Below are 9,537 nucleotides of genomic sequence, written 5' to 3'. Positions count from 1 at the left end.
TATTGAGCTCCTCCCGTTCGACATAATATATAAACCACGGCGAGCCATTAAGTCACAAGTACTGGCTGATTTTGTCGCCGAATGGACAGAAGCCGAACTCCCTAAAGAGTACGGCGCATACTCCAATTGGAGTATGCACTTTGACGGCTCTAAAATGTTGGCCGGTCTGGGGGCTGGCGTTGTCCTGACATCCACCACCGGAGATACAGTCCAATACGTACTCCAAATATTATACACAGACTCCAACAATGCAGCAGAATATGAGGCCCTGTTACATGGTCTCCGGATGGCAGTCTCCATGGGCATTCAACACCTGGAGGTGCGTGGGGACTCGAACCTCGCGATATCTCAAATAAATGGAGATTTCGACGCCAAAGATCCAAAAATGGCAGCTTATCGCAACGCTGTCCTCAAAATGTCAGCTCGGTTCGAGGGGCTTGAATTCCACCATGTGGCCCGGGAAAACAATCTGGCGGCGGATATCCTCGCCCGCATCGGCGCTAAGCGCGACCCTGTCCCACCTAATATATTCTTGGAAAGGCTGTTTAAGCCATCCGTGGTATGGGAAGGAGAGACCGGTAACAATAGTCCGGACCCGGCCACAACACAAGATACCGAACACTCTAACATAATCGGAGGCTCTGCCACCGAAATAACACCCTCCGCCCACGTGATTATGGCTGTCATCGCCCCGTGGACAGAACCTTTCCTGGCCTACATAACTAGGCAGGAACTACCTGAGGACCCAATCGAGGCACGTTGCATTGTGCGGCGGTCTAAAGCCTACAAGGTCCATGAGGGAGAGCTTTATAAGAAAAGCGCTACCGGAGTCCTTCAAAGGTGCATCTCCGAAGGGGAAGGACGACAACTTTTGGCAGAAATTCATGCTGGACTCGGTGGTCACCACGCCGCAGCTCGGGCCCTTGTAAGCAAGGCCTTCCGTACAGGGTTCTACTGGCCGACGGCCCGAGCAGACGCACATGACCTTGTCCAACGTTGCATCGGTTGCCAGCTTTTTGCAAACCAAAGCCATATGCCGCCTACCGCTCTCCAAACAATCCCCATTACTTGGCCCTTTGCGGTCTGGGGGCTTGATATGGTCGGACCCCTCAAAGGGGGAGGCCATAAGAAAAAATACCTATTGGTCATGGTGGAAAAATTCACCAAATGGATATAAGCCAAACCAGTTAAAACGGCTGAATCCGGACCAGTGATAGACTTCATATCTGGGGTTGTACACCATTATGGCGTCCCCCACAGCATCATCACCGATAACAGCTCAAACTTCACAGCCGACGAGGTAAAACTTTGGTGCAGCAACATGGGCATCAAGCTCGATTATGCTTCTGTATATCACCCGCAAACTAACGATCAAGTCGAGCAAGCTAATGGTCTTATCATGAGCGGCATTAAACCCAGATTAGTGCGGTCCTTAAAGGAATCAAACACGCACTGGGTAGAGGAGCTCGACTCTGTACTATGGGGGCTGCGGACCACTTCGAATCGCACTACCGGATACACACCGTTTTTATGGTGTACGGCGCAGAGGCGGTACTGCCCTGCGACATAATTCATGACTCACCTCGAGTGCGCATGTATGAAGAAAAAGAGACCGAGCTTGATCGGAAGGACAGTTTGGACGCCCTGGAGGAGGAGCGCGATGTGGCAAAAGCCCGTTCCGCATTCTATCAACAACACGCTCGAAGGTATCAAAGCAGGGGAGTACGGGCCAAAACCTATAACGTTGGCGAACTCGTTCTACGCCTACCGGAGAAGAAAAAGAACAAGCTCAAACCCAAATGGGAAGGTCCCTTCATTATTGACCAAGTTCTGACCGTGGAGCGTACCGTCTGCGGGATGCATCGGACAATCGACTCGAGCCAAAGCCATGGAACGCAGCCATACTCCGAAGGTTCTACGCCTAGTGCCGGACTCTATGTTCGTCTCCTTACCTCTGTCAATTTTTTACATATACGTTATCTGTCTTTTATCTCTCTTTCTTTTTTCCTTTTTCTTCAAGGCCTTAAAAGGCTAAATTGTGTCTTGACTACACAATCTTGACGCGCTAACCGCGCTCATTATACCTGGGGGCTTCTTATACAGAAGCTTAATATAACTATTCTCCTGGCTCTATGCCCCACACATGTGTTATTCTTCCACATGTACCTTTTTACGCCATTATATGCATCAATATGACTTAAGTTTTGGCCAAGCTGGGTTGCCGAGCTCCTCTGTTTATGCCCTACGTTCCTGTTAATTAGGCTAGGGCATAAGGGGAGCACCTCTGCGATTGTTACTGCCGGGTCAGCCGGATGTGTACCTCAGACTGGGTGAAGTAGAAAGCTAGCATTCTTAAGGGAATACTCGGTCGGTGAACAAAAGATGACTTTTATTTATTTTAATACATTGCCCCCAGATGTTCATAGCCTGCGTCTCTTTTCGCAGTTCGGACATGCACATTAGGGCATGCGTACCCAAGGAAAGTAACCCTTAACGGAACTATTCTCCCTGGAAGATGTTTCTTACTATCCATGTAATATGACATTGCTAGTTGGGTACTTGTCTGTTCAAGCACTTATGACCCCTACGCCTGGTTTCCATGCATACCCCGGTTTTTACATAACTGAGCGGGTATTCGGATACACTCCGGACTGTTGGGTCCAGAGGTTGAAGCGAAAAGGTCCGCCATGACAAATGATTTACAATCCGGCTAGGGACAATACATGTCACTTGAAGTACACAGTCACTTAGACTGACTAAATTCTTCTTCTATACCATCCAACAGGCTGTCTAGCCTACAATCTTGTTGGGAATACTTTGTGGCTAATTCTACTTGGTCATACACGAAACTGACGGGGATCTCTTTCCCATCGGGCCCCACAGGTCCGACCTCGGCCATGTGGTTTGGGTCAACCTTGGTATATCGTGTCTTCACCATGGCCCAGGCTTCCCTTGCACCTTGTCGGCAGGCTGATATCTTCCATAATCGGAAGCACTGTCGCGCTCCCTTGAGCTTCTCTACGAGCTCCCCCATGCCTCCTGGCAGGGAGGCGGATGGCCACAAGGCTTGGGCAATGCCCTGCATCACCTGCCGAACTTGTTCGTGCAGTTGTGAGAGCTCTGGCAAAAGATCACCTGCAGACCCGGGCATTTCCTCCGCGGGACGACCCGTCAGCATACCTACAGATATAACTATGTTAGCCGGTTTCTTCGCCGAACTCTATAAAAAGTTCGTTCAAGCACTTACTAAAAATGCCGCGTCGAAGCCTCTTATTCTCCTTTACGGAGTCAGCAAGCTGGGCCCGAACATCTTTCAGTTCCACGCCCAGCTGGATATTGGCATCTTGGAGATTGTTTTTCTCCTGCCTAACCTTTTTAAGCACGCGCTCACCAGCCTTTAGCTATCGTTGGGCATGCGGCTCATTCCCTATCACGACCTCCGGATTCACTCCGGAGTCATCTGCAAAATCTATTGTTAGATTTGCATGCATGCCGCATACTATCTGGTACCTGTCATTCTTTGCAATAGAGACAAGTGTTACCAGAGGGGGCCTTCTCGGACTCCTTCAGCGCGGAAACTGTGGCCCATAGCTGGGCTTTGCACTCTTCCAGCTCTTGAGACAATTGGGTATTCTTCTCTGTAAGAACCTGCACAAATAATGATCCTTAAATCAGTTGTGTCAACTATTTCAAGTCTCAGGGGCTACTGATATATATAATTATCAGATTTTCTTACCCGTATATCCTTTACATACTGGTCCGTGGCTCTGGCAAGACCATTTTGAGCAGCTCGGATGTACGCGTCTCCTGAGTTGAAGGCATCGAACGCCTCTTGGGAGAAACAAGCATCACGGAGTACAGCCCGGCGATGCCTGTGATTCATAGCGCTCTCCACTTCGGAATTTGTAGCGGATAGCCTATCCACATCCTCTGTAGGAGGAACATCTGGCGTTCGCCCCATGTTAGCTTCCGCCTCTATGTCCGGCCCTGGAGCCCGACTGGTGGAGGCGTGATCGGCAACCTCTCCGGATATAGTCCGGCGAGCGTTTTTCCTACCAGGAAACATGGGCGTTTTTATATTTTAAAGAAGACGACCACCACGGAGCGGGGTTCTCTTTCGTACCTTTGCGACGGCGTCCAGTCCTGACCGCCTTCCTTTTAAGCCTACCCGGCTTCGGTGCCCCTTGTTGGCGAGTCACTGCGGGTTCGTCATGGCGTCCCAAGGGCCTTCCCTGTAAAACACCATATGTGTGCGGTGAGTGAAGTGCAGAAAAAGGGATCCTTCTTGGAAGTTAGGGCTTCGGTTTTACTTACATGCGATGCGGGGAGCAGTCCAGGATAATCGGCTATGATAGCCACCAAGGTACCGTCACAGCTCAACCGATAGAACGTTCTGTCGATGAGCTCCACAAATGTGTCCGGATCTTCTTCGAGTCCGGCGTCAAGGGCCCGGTTAGGGTCCTCTGGTTGTGGAGACGGGCTGTGGACCTCCCTCACGGCTTTTCGCAGTTCCTGTTATGAAATAACAAGGTAAATACCTATGAAAAAGAATGTGGAAAGGATTGGAGTAGAAAGTAGCAGCTCACCCAGCTTGGGGGGTTGTACATGGAGAATCCATCCCGCGGCTTGATACGGGCGAACTCCTCTTCTTCTCCTTTATACAAATCGGATAGTATCTTAGCTAGGGCAGCGATTGAGTCCGGACCTTTACGACCGCAGCGGGTGGCGTCATTTTCCCCATTGAAGTGCCACATGGGTTGTCCCCGATATTGAAGTGGCTGCAACCCCCGCATTATACATATGGACATAACCTTGGATATTGTCAATCCTGATTTGGCCAGCATATCTATCCGGCCCATCAGGTAAAGGGCTTCCCCGTTATCTTCCTCCTGGGGGCTCCGAGGGCGCCAGCTGCGGCGTTTATTCAAAGGGGCATTGTCGAACTCAAGAAGGCCCATCCAAATAGGATCTGGGAGGGGAACGTCCTCCATATAAAACCACTCCGAAGGCCAGTCTTCGGACGTCTTCTTCGGTGTACCGGACAGGTATCCGGTACCGGCGATGCGCCATATTTCGGCTCCGCCCACTTGATATAGTGACCCCTTCTGTGTACAGGGCACGAGGCAGAATAGCCTCCGCCATAGCTCAAAATGAGCTTCGCAACCCAGAAACAGCTCGCAAAGGGCGACGTAGCCAGCGATGTGTAGGATGGAAGCGGGGGTAAAGTTATGCAACTGGAGGCCGCAGAACTCCAGGAGCCCGCGGAGGAACGGATGAATTGGGAATCCAAGCCCCCTTAGTAAATAAGGGACAAGGCATACCTGCTCCCCCTTGGATGGATTGGGGGAGCTCTCCGCTTGCTCCCCGCCATTATAGGTGGCGAGCCCTGCTCGAACAGGAACCATATACGCTGGAGGGAGAAATCCCTCGGTCTGTAACTCTACTAATTGGCTGTGAGGGACGGAACACCTCTTCCAATCGCCGGGCTTAGGGCTACGGGAGCGAGAGGAGGAGCTGCGATGGCCGGCCATGTTGGAATGGATTTTGCCAGGCGCGCTCCAATGGATACTCGCTGTGGGAGGATGGTGTGATCTGGATCTAAGAATCTCCGTCTCTTTAATACACGGTTTACTCACATGGCAAGGGTGGCAAATGTAAAAATGCCCTGGCTTCTCGCATTGGCTCGACACGTGGAAGATAGCCATTATTAGGCACGGAAGCCAAGGAGTGCAACATTTATGGGAAGCCGGACACTACTCAACAGGTACTCAGAATTTGGAGAAGAACCCGCCCTGCAATGCCGAAGACAATGTGTGCGCCGGACTCATCGTCATTGAAGCCTGGTTCAGGGGCTACTGAGGGAGTCCTGGATTAGGGGGTCCTCGGACGGCCGGACTATATACTTTATCTGGACTGTTGGACTATGAAGATACAAGATTGAATACTTCGTCCCGTGTCCGGATGGGACTCTCCTTGGCATGGAAGGCAAGCTTGGCAATACGGATATGTAGATCTCCTCCCTTGTAACCGACTCTGTGTAATCCTAGCCCCCTCCGGTGTCTATATAAACCGGAGGGCTTAGTCCGTAGGACAACAACAATCGTACCATAGGCTAGCTTCTAGGGTTTAGCCTCTACGATCTTGTGGTAGATCAACTCTTGTAATACTCATATCATCAATATCAATCAAAAGCAGGAAGTAGGGTATTACCTCCATCGAGAGGGCCCGAACCTGGGTAAACATCGTGTCCCCCGCCTCCTGTTACCATCCGCCTTAGACGCACAGTTCGGGACCTCGTACCCGAGATCCGCCGGTTTTGACATCGACAGCAGGGGCTGGCACGACGAGCTGCAGTCCGTGTTGTGGTCCATCCGCACCACCTCCACCAAGCCAACGGGCGAGACCCCGTTCTTCCTCGTCTACAGAGCAGAAGCGGTCCTCCCTCACGAGGTCAAGCATCGCTCCGCACGGGTCCTGGCGTTTGATGAGACGCAGCAGGACGCCACGCAGGGGATGGACCTCGTGCTGGGGGAGGAACACCGCCGCGAAGCTGCACTACGGGCGGCAAGATACCAGTAGGCGCTGCGGCGGTACCACTGTCGCAGCGTCCACTCCAGGAGGCTCGAGGTGGGTAACCTCGTCCTGAGGCGGGTGCTCTCCAGGGAAGGGTTGCATAAGCTCTCACCCATGTGGGAGGGCCCGTTCAAGGTCGTCCATGTCTACAGGCCTGGCGCCACGCGCCTGGAGACACAGGACGGCGTACCCATCCAGAATGCCTGGAACATCCAGCACCTCCGGAAGTTCTACCCATGAAGAAAGGCCCAGCGCCTGTGAAGAAGGCCCAGTGCCCGTGAAGGTCTCCGCTTGTGACACTCTCACGTAATAATGAGTGGGGCTATACACGCCCCGGAGTCTCAGGAGTACCGCCCTCGGGCCTTGGGGGCTCCCTCCCACGTCCTAGTGGCAGCACTTAGCTCCGCGCTGGTGAGAAGACATGAAGACTAGACTAGGTGCCGGACGCGGCTTTTCTGTCGGATGTGGGGTTCCGGCAAACCCTTAAGGTTCGAACTCTGGGGTGCGCGCGAAGTCTTTTCCTCCTACCGATCCACGCCCTAGCTCGCTAAGATCTCGCGGACGAACCCGACGAACTCGCAACACAGAAAGACACGAGATTTATACTGGTTCGGGCCACCGTTGTGGTGTAATACCCTACTCCAGTGTGGTGGTGGTGGATTGCCTCTTGGGCTAATGATGAACAGTACAAGGGGAAGAACAGCCTCCCGGGGTTGACGTGTTCTTGTGGCTAGGGTAGGCTTTTGGTCAGATCAGATCAAAACTGAGCTGTCCCTACTGTGATGGCTAGTTCTACTTATATAGGCCCTGGTCCTCTCCCCAAATATTGAGCGGGAAGGGAGCCAACAGCGGCGGGCAAATTTGGAGGGGGACAGCTAGTACAAGCTATCCTGACAAAAGTGGTCTTCGCCTGTGAAAGGCTCTGGTGGTGACGCCGTCTTGGGCTCCACGATGACCTTCGTCCTGCCGTCCTTCTGGTCTTGGTCTTGTTGCACCGATATGGCAACCTTTGCCTGATGCCTTGGTACTCCTCGCCTGCGCTTGCCTCCTTAGCACCAAAGAGGAAACAAGGACGCTGCGCGCGCTGGCGCCCGCCTGGTGCCGATCGTCATGGCTCACGTCACAAGAGCCTCGTGAGGTCTGCCCCGCCTTGATATCTCCACTCCTCGTGAGCCCGCCTAGAGGGGTGATAATCCCCAAGTGCAGGGAATCATCGTAGCAATTTCCAAAGGTGGAAGTGATAAGTATGGAGTGTCGAACCCACAAGGAGCTAAAGGTAAGATCAATATTCTCTCAAGCCCTATCTGCCACTGATACGACCCTACGTACACCGTACGTTTGCTTCCAACTAGAAACGAGAAATAAAACTACATTGTGGGTATGAAGAGGATAACTTTGTATGATATCAGAGAGCTAAAATATAAAAGTAGGTGCTGTTATCATAAAGTTAGAATATATTACTAAATATTATAAATAGCGAGTGTGGAATAATGGTGGATCGGTGTGCGGAATTGTCCTAGGCAATTGTTAACAAGACCGGTGATCACTATTGCAGTTTCATATGAGGGACAGGCATAAGCTAACATATTTTCTCTACTTGGATCATATGCACTTATGATTGGAACTCTAGCAAGCATCCTTAACTACTAAAGATCATTAAGGTAAAACCCACCCATAGCATTAAAGCATCAAGTCCTCTTTATTCCCATACGCAACAATCCCTCTTACTTGGGTTTGTGTTTCAGTCACTCACCAACCCACTATAAGCGAATCATGAACGTATTGCAACACCCTACAGCGGGAATCCCTCACGCTTGCGCGACACGGAGCGCACCATAGGACAGCACCGAAATAAAACATACAACTCATACCAATCTAGATCATCAATCAACCCAGAGACAAAAGATATCTACTCAAAACATCATAGGATGGCAACACATCATTGGATCATAATATGTGTCATAAAGCACCATGTTCAAGTAGGGACTACAGCGGGGTGCGGGAGAGTGGACCGCGTAAAAGAGATGAGGATGGTGATGATGATGGTGATGTTGATGAAGACGATCACCGCGGTGATGATTCCCCTCCCGATGGCACTCCGGTGCCACCAAGAGAGAGGAGGAGAGGTTCTCCCCCTTGTGCTTCCTCCTCCGTGGCCTCCACCCTCTGGTCCTTGGCCTTCATGATGATGATGGCCCCTCCGGGATACTCCTCCATGGCCACCGGTGATGATGGCCCCCTCCGGCAGGGTGCCGGAGAGGGCCTAGATTGATTTCTTATGGCTACAGAGGCTTGCGCCGGCGGAACTTCCGATCTAGGTTAATTTTCCGAGGTTTTATGTATTTATAGGAATTTTTGGCGTCGGTCTCACGTCCACGAGGCAGGCCCACGCGCCTGGGGGGGGGGGGGGGGGTGGGCGCGCCCCCACCCTCGTGGGCACCCCGGGACTCTCCTGCCCAACTCTTTTACTCCGAGGTCTTCTTTTGGTCCATAAAAATCATCAAAAATTGGCTCGTCAATTGGACTCCGTTTGGTATTCCTTTTCTGCAAAACTCAAAAACAAGGAGAAAACAGAAACTGGCACTGGGCTCTAGGTTAATAGGTTAGTCCCAAAAATCATATAAAATAGCATATAAATGCATATAAAACATCTAAGATGGATAATATAATAGCATGAATACTTCATAAATTATAGATACGTTGGAGACGTATCAAGGGGCCGCTCCTGAGGAGGTCCTGCGTCGTTCGCCTCGCGAGGCTTGGCCCCTCGTGAGGGTCTTGGATGCCTTGTTGATGAAGATGGGCCGTACGGCCCGCTGACTTAGCCACGCCGTGGGCCACAGGCAAGCAAGTCTGGGGACCCTCGTTCCCTGAACGCCGACAGCAGCCCCCGGGCCCAAGGTGCGCTCGGGCTTGGCTTCGCGGCGAAGCCAAGGGTCAAGTACGGAGCGCCGCGGGCCCCCA

The sequence above is a fragment of the Aegilops tauschii genome, chromosome 6 (assembly GCF_002575655.3).
Source record: "Aegilops tauschii subsp. strangulata cultivar AL8/78 chromosome 6, Aet v6.0, whole genome shotgun sequence".
In the NCBI taxonomy this organism is placed as follows: domain Eukaryota; kingdom Viridiplantae; phylum Streptophyta; class Magnoliopsida; order Poales; family Poaceae; genus Aegilops; species Aegilops tauschii.
This window is presented reverse-complemented; position numbering follows the sequence as displayed.